Source organism: Lolium rigidum, chromosome 1 (assembly GCF_022539505.1).
Source record: "Lolium rigidum isolate FL_2022 chromosome 1, APGP_CSIRO_Lrig_0.1, whole genome shotgun sequence".
Lineage (NCBI taxonomy): Eukaryota > Viridiplantae > Streptophyta > Magnoliopsida > Poales > Poaceae > Lolium > Lolium rigidum.
In genome coordinates, this window is record NC_061508.1 from 113,484,940 (window position 1) to 113,503,371 (window position 18,432).

The window sequence follows — 18,432 nt, forward strand, 5'->3', positions numbered from 1 at the left end:
GTACGTGTGAGCCAGCCATCCGCCACACCGACCGTACCAGTTCCCTCTACCTCGCAAACATCTAATCCACGACGCGAATCATCTCTACTAGACCGATCACAGTCCGCACACATATCTCAACGCCATGGCGCCACACAGGTAATCAACTTGCACATACATTCCTCCTGAACTTACAACAATGACACATTTTTTTCCAATTGTATTAGGAGGACGATCATTTTCCGTCATATCCATCTGGACAACGATTCTCCTACACAGAAGGCGAATACTCGCAAAGATTTAACACTCAGGTATGCGCATATTTAATATTACCTACCAACACGTGATTATTTACATGCGTACTAATGACATGTCGTTGACGTTCGCAGGAATCTGTTGACCCTACGTGGTCCAACATGGAAGCTGGTTTAGGCCACAATATGCCCCCACTGCGGGGTCATGACCACATGCAATCGCAATATCCAACTCAGGTTAATGCATGTTAATTACAGAACATGATTAGTGTGTGCATGTTTCTGACGGAATCGTTCGATACGCATGAATCTTCTGTCCCGACATGGCCTGATATGACGCAGATGGAACCACAATACTACGGCAGCACTTCCCAACAACCTCGCAATGATGTTACTGGGATAGTTGAAGAATTCTTCGGAGGTTCTATTTTCGGCACAAATGCTAGTTTGATTCCCCCAAATCAAGAATCTCAGTTCGTATTTCAGACTCCATCACCACCAAATGAGACACGTACAGAGAATGAGAAAAATCAGTACGGCCGAGGTTTGCGCCAACATCGTGTACCAAATCCATGGTCACCTTCGGTGGTAGGCGGAGACCACCACGCCGTCGTCGACAAGCGTGATATGTTGACGACTCTGGCATTTTAATATTATTTCTATCTATGTATGACCTATGTATGAGACATATTTCTATAATTTCGAATAATTATTCAACAAGTACTTCAAAATAAGATACATGAACCTGCAAAAATACGGCTACTCACTACCACGGAATTTAAGATACAACGACAAAGTAAAACGGAATTTAACATACGTAGTTAGTACAAATATATCACTCTACTTTCTCTGCGTCCAGCGTGGCCATTTTCCGGACTTGTCGCCGCGTTCTTCTGCCGCTTGCGCCTCGGCAGCTCTTTCCCTTAATCTCTTCCTCTCCGTTTCACGGGCCTCTCTGCGCACCTCTTCCTATGCATACCTACGTGCAGACTCATCATCCATCCTCTTCTGATTCACCTCACGATTTCGAGCTTGCTCCGCCCTTAATTTTTGTATCTGTCTCTCTCTTTCTGCTTTATCATTAACAATAGCCTTTTCGAAACGGTCCTCCTCATGGAACCATGCCCATGCACGCCGTTGTTTCTCCTCCACCTCGCGGCGTGCCCACTCCGGCTGCTCCTGGTCTATCCAGTGAAACCACATGCAAAGGGGCGGGGAGAGCGCAACACAAATAGTACGGTTAATCAACGAAAATTAATGACATACAAATAATTTTTTTAATCATGCTGTTACAACATACCGCAGGCCTCGAGGATGATGAACTTGTTTGTCTGCGTGGATCATGATCATAGCTCGCGCACATGAAATATTTCATGCTGAACTATCAACCACCTCCTTCACCTTCGCAAGGCGGCCGCACCAACACCTCTCTGCTCTCACCCCCGGTGGCAAGCTTGCATTCTTCCCCTTCATCGGCCTAAAATCCTGGTCCGAGCAAGGCACACTCATACTCACTCCAATATTTTGCGCACGAAGCAGAGACGCGGAGAAGGCAAACTCTATCCTGCTGCTTCGATTTCTATGCAGGGAAGCCGGCTTATATAGCCTTCAATTAGTGTGAGAAGTACCAAAAAATTAGTGCAGAATGTCTAATTGTTGTATCAGCACAGAACTCCTACGCGAATAGGCTGCTTTCGGTGGTTAATTTGTTGTATCGAGCGAGAATCTCCGACAACTTTACGTCTCGTCGCTGCGAAATCACACCAATGGAAATCAGTGCTGCACAGCCAAATGCTGCCGGCCTGCCTCTCCCGCGCATGCGCGGTCGGCCGATTCCCGTCCTGGCCCTGCATGGCGTGCATGGCGGGGCCTGCCGCCGGATGGGTTGGAGGCAGCCTCCACGTCGACCTGCCGCCGCACCGTGGGGCGGCATGGCCCACCAGCGAAGACGGCAGCTGACGGCGCACGGCCGGCGCTAACGTGCCGCCACGCACAGCGGCGGCGGGCCCCTGCCGCCACACACCCCGGTGGCATCCTCCACGTGTCGCTTGGGGGCTCTGCCGCCACACACAACGTGGTCTTTTTTGTCAATTTTGCTCAGAGGTGGTCCTTTTTGTCAATGAATTGGGGCAGGTGGTATCTTTTGTCAAAATTTCGGCGATACAAGGCCGAACACAACACGCTGGGTGCGCACGGGGATACCGGCGATAGGTGAAAAGGCGCGTGGGCCAGCACTGTCAGCTATGGAGAGCCGGTTTCCCTCCATATTTATTTGGGTTCCCTCCATTTTTTCCCTCAGTAACCTCCTCATTTCTCGCATGCCCTCCTGCGAACACCGCCCGGATCTGCCCCTGATGCCACTCAAAAAATTCACCAGCCGAAGGTCTGCCACCGCCGGCGATGCGGACATAAATACAATTTCGAACTAACATTGAAAATTGCCGAAGGATATTATTTACTAAATTCATAATCTCTTTCTTATTTGTTGAAGCATGTGGTTTTGCTTGAGGTCAATGCATGATGCTGCCACTGTAAATTTTCAGTGTTGCAAAATATAGTCGCTCTTTGCCTCTGATGTAAGCTTGTTGGAGGTTTTTTTTTTCTACCTACGCTAATTCATAATGATTGTACTTTGTGACATACTTGCTACCTACGCAAGGAGCACCCGAAACCACCCTCCTGGGACTGAGGAATCCCTTCGACTCCATGCTCCGCAGCTCTTCCTCTGTCGCAGCGCAGGGCCATCATTGTCCCTTCACCTAAGCCTCGCGGGTTCGAGCCTTGGACTTTTTCGCCTACTGGGAAAATGTTGCCTCCCACGCTTTCATCCAATCCAGCGTTTGTTACGAATTTTCGCCCGTGAGGCTCAAATGGCTGGAGATGCTCTAACATTTCAGCATTGGCCTGCACGCCTCATATTTGCCTACGTTTCTGAATCCGATGAGCCAGTAGCTGGTGTGCTGCACACAACCAATTTTATTACTAAGTTCCTTTTTTTAAGAAAATCAAATTTATTACAGCTCCGTATTCTTGTGTGCTAGCTAGTGGCTTCGACGAAACCAAGGGAATGAGGCGTTCACAATTACAGTGAGAATGCATGCAACAATATATATGTGCTGAAATATATAGGGGACTTGTGCTCCAGCTGGTCAGAGGCTTGGCACGGGCACGGGCACGCGGAGGGAAGGGCGCAGGAGGAGGTCGGCCTTCCGCCGCGCGGTGACGCCGAACGCCTCAGTCATGTCGAACCCAGCCAGGTCCGGCGCTTCCCAGTCGAAGTGGAGCAGCAGGCTGGCCAGCGGGAGCTCCACGCTGGCAAGGCCGAACGCCATCCCAGGGCACATCCTCCGACCGGCGCCGAACGGCAGGAGCTCGAAATCGGTGCCCCTGAAATCCACCGCCGCCGCGTCGGCGCCGTCCTGAAATCGCTCCGGCCGAAACTCCTCGGTAGCGTCCGGCCAACACCGCTCGTCATGGCCCAGCGCCCAGGCGTTGACGATCACCTGCGTGCCCTTCGGCACGTCGAAGCCCATCACCTGGCATGGCTCCTGGCACTCGCGTGGGAGTAGCAGCGGCGCCGGGCCGTGCATACGGAGGGTCTCCCGTATGACAAGGTGCAGGTACGGCACCTCTCCGAGCCTATCCTCGACCACCGTGCCGCCGGCCTTGAAGGCTCGGCGCACCTCGGCCGTCACCTTCTTCATCACTCTTGGGTTCTTGACCAGCTCCGCCATGGCCCATTCCAACGTTGTTGCCGATGTCTCGCTGCCGGCGGCGAAGAGATCCTGTCGGTAGTGCTTGTCAAATAAATTTTTTGTAGTGTAGGAGTATGAAAAAGAGAGATGATTTGTACTACTACCTCTATACCATAAAAAGATATCGTAAATTCGTCTAAATTGAAATATATCTAAACACCGGTTAGTACATACTCCCTACGGTCTTTTTTAATTGATTCGGATTTAGTACAACTTTATACTAAATTCGAGTCAATTAAAAGAGACCCGAGGGAGTATATACAATTAAATTTAAACAAATCTTCAATATTATTTAATTGGTGGAGGATTTTATGGATGGAGGAAGTACATACGAAGATGACGGCTTCGACTGCGACCATGTCGATCTCACCATCCTTGTGTATTTTGAGCAGCACGTCAAGCATGTCCTCGTCTTCTTCGCCCTGCTTATTCTGTCGAGATGGTCCTGGATAACGCCCCGATGATACCGTACACCGGGGCGTGGTTCTCCTCGGCGCGGCGCAGGGTGCCGGCTGAAGCGTCCGACGAGCCATGACGACGGCCACGAGGTCCACGGGGTTAAACCCCGTCGCGAGCCCAACGAGGTTGTCGAGCTCTCGCAGGAACATCTCACGCTGCTTGCACCGGTCGCCCATGACGGCGCGGAACGTGGTGTCGGAGACGACCGTGGACAGCCGGGCGCGCATATCCACCTGGCAGCCGGCAGCGGCGGCGGTGCCGACCTCACGCAGCATGGCCGCCACTTCCTCCTCGCGGATGGCGCGGAAGGAGTCGACGCGGCGCGCCACGAGGAGCTCCGTGACGACGATCTTCCGGAGGTGGCGCCAGTACTCGCCGTACGGCGCGAAGATGATGTCTCGCCCGCCGCAGGTCACTACGCTCATGGTGGGTGTCAGCGGCCGCGTCGCGAAAGCCGGGTCTCGGATCTTCATCACCTCGCGGGCTGCCTCCGGGGACGACAAGCACCAGCGTGGGCACCTCGCCCAGACGGAGGAGCATCACCGGCCCGTGGCGCTGCGCGAGCTTGCGCAGGACACGGTGAGGAAGCTGCCCGGCCAGGTGGTGCAGGCTGCCAATGAACGGCAGCTGCCACGGACCCATCGGCGGACCTACCGTCCCTGTTGCCCGGGCGGCTGCCCGGGCTTCTCTTCCGCGCGTCTCCTGTTGATGGCGATCGACACAGCTGCGAGGCAGACAAGAACGGCAAATCCTATACACCAACCAGGTCGGTGTATACGGATCGCCGCACACCCTCCCCGAGCATGGGCCAGGCCCATATAGCACTTTGGTTTTTCAGTTAGTTGCGGTTTTTTTCGTTTTTTCCAGTTTCTGCTGGTTTTTGCGGTTTTTCTTTTTCGGTTTCCTTTTTCCTTTTCTGTTTTCTTTTTCTGTGTTTATTTTTTGTCGTTTTATTTTTCTGTTCAAAAATAATTTTCGAAAATTTTCAAATTTCAAAAATGTTCATATTCGAAAGTTGAACAAATTTCGAAATTTAAAACAATTTTATAATTGGAACAAATTTTGAAGTTTGAACAATTTTTGAGTTTTGAACGAATTTTGAAATTGGAACAAATTTTTAGTTTTGAACGAATTTCAAAATTGGAACAAAATTTGATTTTGAACGAATTTTCGAAATCTGAATTGTTTACGGATTTTGAACAATTTCAGAATTTTTGAACCGATTTTTATTTTTTCAATGATTTTCGAATTTTAAACAAATTTTAAATTTTGAACGATTTTCGATTTTTTTTTAAAAAATAAAATCGTACATTAACAAGATCTATATACAGAAAATTTTGAACAAATTTTAGAAACTAAAAAAAAACAGAAAAACGTTAGGTTTTTAAAACAGAATTGTAAACAGAAAAAAGGAAAAAAGGAAAACAGAAAAAACATTACCTGATGGGCCGCGGCCCAATTAATAGCCGCCGGGTCGGAGGGGTGTGCGGCACCCCGTTCGCGCCGACCCGGTCGGCATATAGCGCCTCCCGACAAGAACGACTGCTTTGCCCGGGCTTTGCCAGCGATTGTTGCCTTTGTTGGGCCAAATGCCCCCACATGAGTGCATGTTTCCCTTGGCCCATTAGTCCATTAAGCTGGTCGATCGGCCGAACCAACGGAAAATCAATCGATTCCCAATTCCCCAATCAACTCTGCTTCTCTCTGTGAAACCCTCGTCCCAGGCGCAGGTTCCCAGCTCTCCTTCCGCGCGTCATCCTAATTCAGGTGAGCCGGGGAAGTCTGACTCACAAGGATGGCCTCCGATTACGGGGGCGAGCCTCCCAGGCATCAGGGCGCATCCAGTGGGACGGCAGCCGCAAGCGGCAGCGAGGCAGCTCAGGCGTGAGCTCGTGACGGCGAGTTCGGCGGCCCGGAGTGAGGAGGCAACTCCGGTGGGCGGCGGCTCGAACCAGAGCCGGCGAGCTGATTCAATCTCGTCGGCTCCAGGCAGTAGAAGACAACTAGGTTTAAGTTCTTTCTGACTTTCTCAGATTTTTATTTGAGCACAGCCAGATGTCCAATTTTATATTAATTTGGAGTATAGATTGTTGAAATGGACTTAAAGTACTTATTCTTGCACATAAAATTGTTTAAATTTCAGCAATGAGATGTTTTTTGGTTGACACAACAAGCATAGTACAACAAGACCACAACCGCAAGCAAATGAACAAAATGGGGTGGAAATGCATATTAATGAATACAATCCGATGCTTTTTTTTTACTGTGATATAGTTTATGTTGCTGGTCTTCGACCAAAACAAATTAATGAATACTATCCGATGTTTTTTTACCTGTGTACACCTTTATATGTGAAAACTTCCTCATGTGGTCTTAATATTTGCTTATGTATATGCGAAAAAATTTAGTCACATTCTGGCTTGCCCAGGCTTTGAAAAATTTCTGGGTCCGCCACTGCACGGACCTGGCGGGAGCCGCAACCCATTGTTGGCCGTCAAGCGCCACCTCAACGTTGCAAGCAGCAGCGCCAGCGACACGAGAGCCCAGCCGAGGTAGCAGTACTCAGAGGTGCCCTCCATTATTTGTGTTGTCAACGATAGTTTTCACCAATCCAATTATGTAGACTTGTACTGAATGCGTCAGAAAGACAAGTGATATGAACTGGTTTTGTATCCACCCACTTTCCTTCGTTATCTTCAACTTTTTCTCTTTTGTGGTCTGGTCTACATCTGAGATCCACACACCTGAAAGAAGTTGTCTGTACGTTAAGCATTATTGGGTCTGATTTATTGGCCTTGCTCGATGTTCTACGGTGATTAATACTAGCGCCGCACCACGTGTCATAAGAGTTGGGAGTAGCATAAATCATGAGGTAATCCAACGCTCTGATTTTTCCCAGTTGCAACCTCTTTTACCATTACAAAAGTCTCAATTACAACTCATGTTAGCATGAATCACGGTGCAATCATATTGTTTACAAGTCTCCAGAGAACTAACCTAGTTTTCAATCAACTAAAAATTAGCAAAACCGATATTATTATGTTTGTATCGGACCTTTTATTTGCTAGTCGATAGAGAAAATATCAATTGTTTCAAAGTCATTGGTCATGATAGCTAGGAACACTGTTTCCTTCTTGGAGGCGTCGCTTTTGGAGAATCTGTATTTCAGGTGTTGTCTTGGTGGTGGATGTATTGTTGTTGCTAGGCCTGGAATATTGTAGCGGGACTTTTGTTTTTTAGTTTTTTTTTCTCTTTTTTAGTTGTGTGCATCTGTACTGCCATTAGAGTATTGCATTGTTGCAGAGGCTGGGTGTAATTCATATCTTTTGATATCAATATATTCTCTTTATCGATTATATGAAAGCTAGGAACAATTTAGAATTGGTGCACAAGTTCCAGTTGAACAAATACAATTGGAGGGCTGCACATTTCTACATCAAAGTTGCAGAAACAACTCTTGTGAAATTCAAAGTCGATTGTTATGTTGGTAGTAGCTTTCAAACAGCACCTCGAATACAGTATATTAGCTTTGAAATAGCAACTTAATTGTTATTTTGATATTAGCTTTGAAATAACAAGTCAACTATTATGCTAGACTACCTGAATGCCCGTGCGTTGCTACGGGTCCTTATCCCCCTCCCTCTGTCATGGTGTTTCATCGTTGCCCCACTTCAACATTGCTGCAACTCTACCTTCTACCCTACTTCAAAAATATCAATCAACATTGTACGCCAATGTTTTCTCTAACTTCAGAAATCATTGTTGCCATTTCCGTAGCCTGTGTCTTCGAGTTTCTTTGAAATAACATAATGCAATATAGAAACAACACTCCCCAAAAGATCTACCATTTCTGTGCTTACTCAACTTCCATTCCTTACCATCCAGTGATCATTTGGCTACATTGCTACATTTTCTCACTGCTCAACATCCTAGCCGTGAATTTTTTTCTACTCGTACAAACCAGTCATACCTATTGTTTTTCACCAGTCATAATATATGTAGTATAGACATGTTCTAAATACAACATTAGTCCCTCTATATTTCGCATCAGCTACTTGGTATGTTAAATATAAAATTATAGCATTGGCTAGCCTTCCTTCCTCGCCACAATGAGGATCTTCTGTAGCTTGTACTATGACACTCTGTACATGTTTCTCTACTTGTCACAAAATTAAATACACCAATAGAAAACATATGAAATACTACTATCTAGGAATAATACTTTACCTAATCAATCAAATGTGTGGAATCAAATGCGCGGAGATCATACCAAGTTGAACTCGGGCTAAGAAATGCTTAAAAAAACACCTTCATGAAAATTGTAGAAGGGACAACTTGAAACAAAAATATGTCTTCTAATATACTAACTAATACACAATATATTTTGGCGCATAAGAAGTATTGTTTACACATAACAAAGCTACATGTGCTGTATAGTACCTTCATCCCAAAGTTTAAGGCTTGAATTATTTTGAAAAGTCAAACTGTGTCAAGTTTGACTTAGATTTTACGAAAAATTATTAACATGCAAAATACAAAATTAATATTATTAAATAGATAATGCAATATATTTTTGTATGGTATTTACAAAATATTATATTTGTTGATAGATTGTTCTAAAATTTTGGTCAAACTTTATTATGTTGACTTTTCAAAAAAATGTAAACCTTAAACTTTGGGATGGAGGTAGTAGATAATATTTGTTTCTCCTTCAACCACAACAATGGTATCTGCTTTGTGATATCATTAAATTTGAAGAGTAATAGTCCCTCCTTTTCAAGTTTGTCTAAAGTCGCATGAATGTAGACACAGTTTAGGGCCACTTCTTTTAGGCTTATGCTTATGAAGAAGCCAACTTCTGAATTTCGGTGGGGAGAAACTCCGGTGAGGAGAAGCTCTTAGAAACTGTTCTTGCTCTTCTTTTGGGCTTATGAAGTCTAGACTTGTTTGTCGTGTAATGTCTCTAATACCCCTAAATTTCATGTATCGTTGAATATTGGTCCCATAGTGAGATTTTTCATGTTAATTGAGCACATAGAATACACACCATTAAAAATCATGTGTCATTAATTCAAAAATTCGTCAAGTTGTGAGAATGCCAACATCATTACAAAGAAGACTGCAAACGCTTAAAGTAATTCTTCTGAAATCATAAAAGAGAATTCCTTCTTTCAAATACACAAGACAAGATCAAATCTGAACAATATCAACGAGCTGAAGCATGAGAACGTTCCCAAATCTAAGAACGAGTAGAATACTTGCGGCAGATGCGGCCGGTGACGATCGAGCTGCACCTCACCACATGAAAGTTGATCGGGGGTAACCAGATAAGGACAGAGATGAGGGTGGGTGTCAGGTGTAACAGCCAAACGGGCCCGCTCGGGAAAAGAAACAGAGAAAAACGATTCAGGCCACTCGGTGGCATTTTGCGAGTAATAAACATGAATAGCAGGTGCAATCCGAAACATTCGATTTTAACTCCAGAAGCTCGGGAAGCTGGTCCTCATCAGTTTCTCGGGACCGTCCAGTTTACACTAGGAAGAAGCCCAGCGGTAGAGGGAAGCTGCGCAGAAATTTTGACTTTTTTTGGGCTTCACCGATTTGGGACCTAGATAGTTCCAAAAGCCCAAAAGAAGTGGCCCTTAGTCTGCATACACATCCAAATTTACACACAAGTTAAAACATCCTTTGTGGGGGAGTATATACCGATAATTCAAACTCAAACAACTACTCGATTATCAATTCGTGCAGAGAAGCCCAGGAGGCGAGGCGAAATGATGGAAGATCTCATGCGGCTTAGCTCACGCCACGACATGACCGACGAAAGAAAAGCGTAATGATTTTGGAAATGTCATTTCCAAAACCAGGGGGGCATGTGTTATCACCATAATTCGACCAAGTCAGAGGTGGGCCGCGATCAAGATGGGCTTGAAGATTAAATACAGAAGAAATACGTGAATCGGCCTTATATGCAAAGTTTGGGCTAGTGTGCCCTTGTATCTGTAACATAGTAGGTTACGTGTCGGTTAGTTAGAGTTTGCCTCGTGCACGGTGGGGATTATTCCCACGTTAGAAAGTCTACGGACTATAAATATGTATCTAGGGTTTATGAAATAAACAACAACCAACGTTCAACACAAATCAATCTCGGCGCATCGCCAACTCCTTCGTCTCGAGGGTTTCTCCTCGGTAAGCACCATGTCTGCCTAGATCGCATCTTGCGATCTAGGCGGCATAAGCTTATTTACGTTGTTCATGCGTTGCTCGTCTTTGAAGCCTTTTTGATGGCGAGCAACGTAGTTATCTTAGATGTGTTAGGGTTAGCATTGTTCTTCGTATCATATGCTTGTCGTAGTGCAACCCTTATGCATCTAGCCGCCCTTACACCTATCTTAGGTGTAGGGGCGGCACCCCGCTTGATCATTGTTTAGTAGATCCGATCAGATTACGGTTGCTCCTTGTTCTTCAAGGATTAGTTTAATATCCGCAATAGTTAGGCCTTACAAAGGGTTGGAGGATCCGGCGGCGTGTAGGGTGTAGTTTGCTAGCCCTAGACAGGGATGTTCGGGGATCAACCTCGTGTTGGTTTTTAGGCCTTGTCTAGGATCGACTTACGATCACCGTACGCGAGCGCGAGGCCCAATCATGAGTAGGATGATCCGATTATGCGGTGAAAACCCTAAATACGTCGTAGATCGCATTAGCTTTATCTTGATCAAGCGGGACCACCATATATTCGGACACCTTGTACGAATCATGGGTGGATCGGCTCTTCGAGCCGATTCACGAGATAACCTGAGAGCCGATCGAGGCTCGTATTTAATGTTTACGTGTATGCCATGCGGGAAACTAAGCGAGGCATCATCCAACACCTTCACGACCGGGTATAGGTCAGGTGGCACGCCCTTGCGACAGACGTCGGACGTGTGACCAGAAGGCTTTGCGGGCCGTCGCTCTGAGGGACTAGGGCCAGCCGCAGCCCTGAGTTGTTCCCGGCTCTACGGTGTTGCCAGTCGCTGCCCGCCGGTGGGTTTCTGACCGCAACAGCAACTCGTTATTCTTTGGAAACATATTCTTCATCATTTTCAGCAAATTTTCAAATCCCGAGTCAGATAGACCTTCATGTGCCTTCCATTTCAGCAAATCCAGTGTGCAGCCTAGCTTTTTCAGACCATTATCGCATCCAGGGTACGGCGACTTTTTGTGATCCTCTAACATGCGATCCAAATTCTTCCTCTCCTTTTCAGTTTCGCAGCCTCTCCGTGCATCAGCAATGGTCCGACCAAGATCATCAGCGGGCTCATCACGTGCCTCTTCTTCACCTTCCCCTTCCCCTTCACCTTCCCCTTCACCTTTCCCACCTTCAGCATCTGTGGTGACCCGGCATACCACTGCATGGTGTAGTATGCAAGTCTGATATAACACCAATGAAACACCGTTTCACTAGTATTATATCACTCAGAGTGGTACAACAGAAACATATGCGGGTCCAAGGCATGTCTATAGAATTACAGCATTTACTCTGTTACATAAAATCATCACAGCCTCCTACTTTACAATGAGGTAAAACTGCAAATAAACTCCAGAAGAACGACTCGTAGTCTAGTCTTATCACGAACTCTATTTGTAGAGTATTTAACTAGCTAAAGAGGCTATGAATAGATTCTAGTTAAATAGGAGCTATGTTTAGGAAGCTAGTTCCCTCCTATGACTAATCTAGGTTTCTCCTTGTTGGATGTAGTATTTGACTCTTCGACGAGGTCCTGTCCCTTGAAGTAGTTTGTTGACTCCTCGGTCTTCGAGTTGTATTGTAGTTCCTCCCTTGATGCCTCCATATCTAAGCAGGGGATTTAAGAGTGGGATGAGTACGAGCGTACTCAACAAGTTCATTATAGGAAAGAGGTGTTTAATGCACTAGCTATAGCATTAGACCAGAAAGTCTAATACCAATGCAAGTTTTCATAATCATTTCTTCAAAGGTTGCTTTTATTCGGAAGAACTATGTCCGTCAGCTTTCACCGGTTTACTAGAACTTCATGGAGCTCCTTTCGGCCGCGTTCGCGAGTTCCATATCCCGGAACGGGGAGTGACGGGTCACGGTTCTTTACACTCTGCGAGAGGTGTGTTGCTTTACCCATAAGAGATCTTAACCTTGGTGCCAACCGGGCGCGCAACCCGTCCACACTTCCTATGGTGTGAGGCCCGGTATAAGGTCTAGCCAATCATGTTCCTCCGCTACCTCGAACACCCACCCGTTGTTGCATACCCCGACCACTGGGTCCTCGTCGGTCCCATTATTCCCGTAATTTCGGGGTGGACCCCGACCACGACAACGGTTTGGGACTCGTTAACCAAACTCCTTCGCCGGTAGCTGCAACCCATCATAGACCACATTACCAGTGGGGAATTAGAAGGATCCCCACCCTCAAGTTGTTCCGCAAGCCGCAACCGCTACGGTAAGCACTTTGCTATACCGTGGGGAATTTGAAGGGGCTCCCCACCCTCAAGTTGCTCCGCAAGACACAACTTGCTATGGTAAGCGCATCCGTTGATGAACGAGAGGTGGAAACACTTTTGACTACTCCGTCCCACTCCGGATCTTATGGTTAACACGGGTATTACGGCACAAGAATCATCGGCGACATTTGTTGTTTAATCCTAGATGGATATTAACCCTTGCAATGGAACCTCCACCATATCAACACAATCCATGGTTCCATTGCCCACCACATAGTCATATTCATAGTTATGAAAGTAGTGGTTTTGGTTTTTATGCAATAGTGATAACCATAGTACTTTGCAAGTAATTTGATAAAGATACTCAAATGACATGAGCAAGCGATGAACTTGCCTTTCTTGACTGCAAGATTATGCAGGCAAGGTCTTCGATACGTAGTAACTCCAAATTCTGAAATAGCATCATCGTCCGGTAAGGACGATGTTTAAAAAAATTGGCAAGGATGCATTAATGCATAAGTATGAGATGCAATCGCTCTAAGCGTGACCTAACCCCGATGATTTAGGATTAGTGAGTGGTAATAATTGATTCAGGGTGTGTTGCACTTTTAGAGTGGTTCACAAACAAGGTTCTTATTCAGGTGTGATTGCTTGGGATTATAAACAAGTAGATAATAAGGCATAGTAATCAATTGGGCACACAAAGAATGATAATTGGCATAATGTTAACAAGTAAAGAACAGTAGTCAGTTTTAGTACTATATGGTATGGTTAATGATTGATTATCATATACTTGTAAAAGTATAACTTTTGAAGAACATGTACTTTGATAAAGAACAAGTATGATAATTAGATTGGTGGGGTTCTATGGTTGACTAGGGTTTCATCTAGTTTCGAAGTTAGTATTAGATGGATCACAACCTAGTTGGATTCATCAGCTACTAGACTTGTATGGTTGAATTAAGATTAAACATCTAGTTACCAATAGTTGTTATCAAGGTGGTATACCTTGTTGGTGATAGTTGGCTAGGGTTTATAGGTCTTTATAAGTAAGGTTGGTGATGATTCTTTATTTACTTCAAAAGAATAACTTTTGAAGAACATACTTCTTAAATATTAAGAAGTATATAAATTAGGGTTGAGGTTGTCTAGGGTTTGCTGTTGGATTCACTAAGTAAGGAATAGTGGTTTCCTTAAATAGGATGTTTAATAATTTATCTTATACTAATGGGGTTTAATGGAGTATGGTTATGTGGTGCCTGATAATGGGCATGGTTGCTATTAGGGTTCCTCATAATGATGAGATGCTAAGCATGGTTAATTAAAAATTGATATCTCTAAGGATAGGAGCTAGGGTTTGCATTTGGTTGCCCTTATTTGATCATTTAGGTCCGATGAGGATGAATACATGGGATACCCATATATTACGATAGGTCTTCTACATTTTACATGGCCAAGACCGAGTATTGATTTGCTACTACGGTTCTATGATTTGAAATAAGGTACCATAATCACATGATCTAACCTAGGGTTTAGGTTAGAAGCAAATTAAGGTTCAAAAGAAATAGTGGAGCTAGGGTTCTATTTTGGATGAGGGTTTTAGGAGTACACATGAGTTGATGAGTTCCTGTTTCTCTATCATATGGAACTAGGTTTTTCTAGTTACCCAATAATTCTTGGATTAATAACTTCAATAAGGAAATTGAAGTTATTAATAATTTAGAATTGAAACAATGTTGGGTTTGGCATTTTATTAATTGTTAAAGATTTAATAATCAGGGTAATAACTAATCAGGGTTTTAAATCCTTCTAGTAAGGATTTAATAAAATAATAAAGAGAAATTAGTTTTTAAGTTCTCTTTATTTATTTACTGGTTTCAATTTAATTTTTAAGGTTTTTCCTTATTTATTGAATTTAACTGAATTTAGAATTAGTAATAAAGCTTGAATAACAAGTATTAGAATAATTAAATTTTTATTAAAAATAAAAATTTCATTTTATATTTTTATTGGATAGAGTATTCTTTTCTAAGAATTTTAATATCTTATTTATATTTTTCTGACTTAATTTGGATTTTCTAAATTTCTTTGAAGTTGCGGTAATTTCTTGGATTTAAATTTAAAAGGAAATAACTAAATCTACTCGGCTAGTTTACCCACGCGATCACCGGACCGGTGGGGCTAGTTCCACGTCGAGTGCCACCGTGGCGTTGAGGTGGCGAGGAAAGGGCTGGCCGATGGCCGATTGCTCGACGGTCGCCGGAGCTACTGGTGTCCCGCGAGGTTGTGCGTGGTTGCGTTGGAACGAGGACAGCGAGGGGATTCTAGTGATGGTCGCGCCGCCACCAGATGGTCGCCGGAGCTTGGCCGGCGATGGAATCGAGCGGCAGAGCTCACGGGTTAGCCGACGCGATGGAGCTACGGTGCCTAATCGAGCGAAGCGAGCACACCAGGAGGTTAAGGAGCTCACCAGGAGGACATAGGGCGTGACGGCGAGGTCCATGGCGGTCGGGTTCGCCGGAATCGTCATCTCCGGCCGTCGGAGGGAACGAGCTCGGCGGAGACGCTACAGATCTCCATGGCTTGATTCCTTTTGCAGATTGACCATGTCGAGGACGGCGATCACTGTGGTGGTTACGGCGGGGCCTGGGGCTTCCCCAATCGACGGTGATGGCCGGGGTCTGGTCGGGTAGGGTTTCGGCCTAGGGTGAAATCGCGCGGAGGAGGAAGGAAACCGAGTCGAGGGTTCATGCTGGGGTTTTTATAGGCGCTCAAACGAGCCTCGTCACGTCGTCGATGAAGCAGAGGTCGCCAGCGAGAGAGGAGAAGAGGAGCACGACATGCTGCTGGCGCCCATGCGCGTCGAGAGGATGAGGATGACTTCCTCTCGTCGATTTTTCAACGAAGAGGTAAGTTGGGCTGGTCTGGGCCGTGGTGTTGGGCTGCCGAGGTGAGCTGGACCTTGGGCTCCTGTTGGGCTGTCACGGCCAGGTGAACCAAGGTAAGATTTTTCTCCTCTTTTCTTTTTTCTGTTTTATATTTCCTATTTGAATTTCATATTTGAATTCTGTTTATTTTTGCAGATATTTCATTTGTGAGTTTTATTAAGATCTGGTGCAATAATTATTACACCACTATTTCGTTTGAAATAATTATTTTGTATTGGATGATAGTGCATATTGTTGGCTAATTCAAAATAGCAAATAGGCATGGGTTTGAATTCTCATTTTAATTTCCTTTTCCTTGTGGAAAAACTATTACAGTAAGGTTGTTGGAAATTGATGATTTCTTCATAACGAAATATTACCAAGTCTTGGTAATGCTCTTAATCACATAGTTAGCTCTATGATTTGAGAATGTTGTCATTGGCCTATTATTTTATGTGCCCATTTAATTAATAAAGAGTTAAGTCTTAGGTTAAATCTATTCCATGTTTGCTACTAGTATTGTATTAATTCTATCTTGAATGCACTAGGGTGAACATTATTCTTAGCATAGTTTGGTTTTGATTTCTGAGGATAAGTGGTTGATCACACATATGGTTTTAATTATAGTATTTAGCACTAGGCTAATCTTAGGTTCACTAATTGAAGCCTAAGATTTAGTTTGTGAGCAATTCTAAAATTCTAATGATATTCACCTAATGGCATATGGTTTGTAACTCAAATGTGAACTAGGTTGATGGTTATGATCTCCCAAGTGATGTACCAACTAAGGTTTAGTCTTCCCTATCCATGATAAGGTGGTTACTTGCTTAATAGTTGAGGTCCACCTTTAGTTACTAAGGACTTGAGAATTAGTTTTATCTTCTCCCAATTAACTTCTATTTTTTTCCATAGCATGGTCATGGATTAGATATGATCCATTTATTATTAATGTCTTCTACTTCAAGTTCTTAGGTTTTATGGTCATTACCCCATGGTGATGATCATGCATGGTATGGACTTCCTAAAGTATCACTAGATTTATTTGGATATGATTATATTAATTACCCCTCTCACTCTACAAGGACTTGGACTATAATCTAGGTTTCTACTCAAGGAATGATGATATGATTATCTGAGCATGTGGGCTGCCTAAGAATTCTACCTTGCTATCTTTTGTAGCTTGTTCTTCAGGAATTCTGATAAACCTGCATCTTGTGGCATGCCTCCACCTCCTAGCTACTTCATCTTGATCCTAACTATTTTATGGAATGGCTCAATGTGTTGGTCTTCTTGCATCATGGTGCAAGATGATGAGATGAATGAAGTGTGAGGCTCCTTTTATAGGCTTGGGCATGCTCTAGTAACATGACACATGGGTGGATGACTCTTGCTTTAATTTGATGAGTAAGGTGCTTGGGTGTCATGCTCTCATCCATAGCAATCCTTTAGGCATGAGGTGGCATAGCTTAAGATGCAAGCAATGTAGATATTTTCATCCTATGTGGCATTGGTATTATCCTCTCATGTGATTTATTTTTGGATAGACAAGTGGCTTTTGTTACTAAATATCTTGTGAATGATTTTATGCTTGTGGTTGAGTCACTATATCATATGTGATTGTATTGATATTATTATTGGGATCAAAATATCAAAGATAAGGATTATACCCCAATTTTGAATGGTGATGTTTGATTTCACCAAGGCATGATCATATGAGTTTCAAAATACTCATAGTTTATTTTATTCAAATAGTTTGAACTATAATTCAGTAATGTAAACGAATTTAGTTTTGTGATATTCCACATATTTAATAAGTTATGATTGAATCGAGAAGATGTGGCTTTTATGCACTTAGGTCCTTGGGTTTTGCTATATTTGGTATTTAGTTTTAAAGTGAATTCAATTGTACCTCAAAGTAGTTGCTTAACTTTTAAGTGTTAATAATTTAGAGTGTGCTTCTTATCTCTTTAATGGTTATATACCTCTCCCACCTCTAGGGTTTAATGATAAGCTTTTGTTGGTGTTAAGTTCAAGAGTTTAGTTCAAGAAATACCATGAGGTTCATGGTAGGAACATGGATTTGTTTAAGACATGGAAAAGGATATGTCAAGAATAGTTTCTCCAATTATTGTTACTTGATTTCCAATTAAATTGATGTTCATATGTTATGGCAAGGAATTCCATATTATAATCTTTTATTAGATCAAGCAATTGATCGTTAAGTAAAGTGTGGTTGTGTTGATTATCAGTTCCATTTGATCTAACCCCTTGGTTCAAACTATCTCTACCCAAAGCAAGGTTTTAGCAAAGTCACTTTGAGGTTTATAGCGCTTGACTTGGTGAGCTACTTCAATTCCACCAAGGTCAAGTGAAACATCAGTAACTGTGACTGTTTTACTTTAAAGCGCGAAAATTCCCCAGATTTTCTATGCATGAATGCAATGCACACATCTGTTTCCTCTATTTTTGTAACCCCATTACCTGGGATATTACAGTCTCTACCCCTTAAACTAAACTTCGTCCTCGAAGTTTGATCTCTCTCACGTTTCCGAAGTGTGGATCTGACTTGTGCAGACTACGACTTTTCTCGAACTCCGTGGT

The 18,432-nt window shown here is 43.9% G+C and overlaps 1 pseudogene; it reads right to left on the minus strand.

The window, feature by feature from the left end:
• Nucleotides 1-3,382: 3,382 nt before the first annotated feature.
• LOC124650281 lies at nt 3,383-7,036 on the minus strand (annotated as a pseudogene).
• Between the last annotated feature and the right edge of the window lie 11,396 nt (nt 7,037-18,432).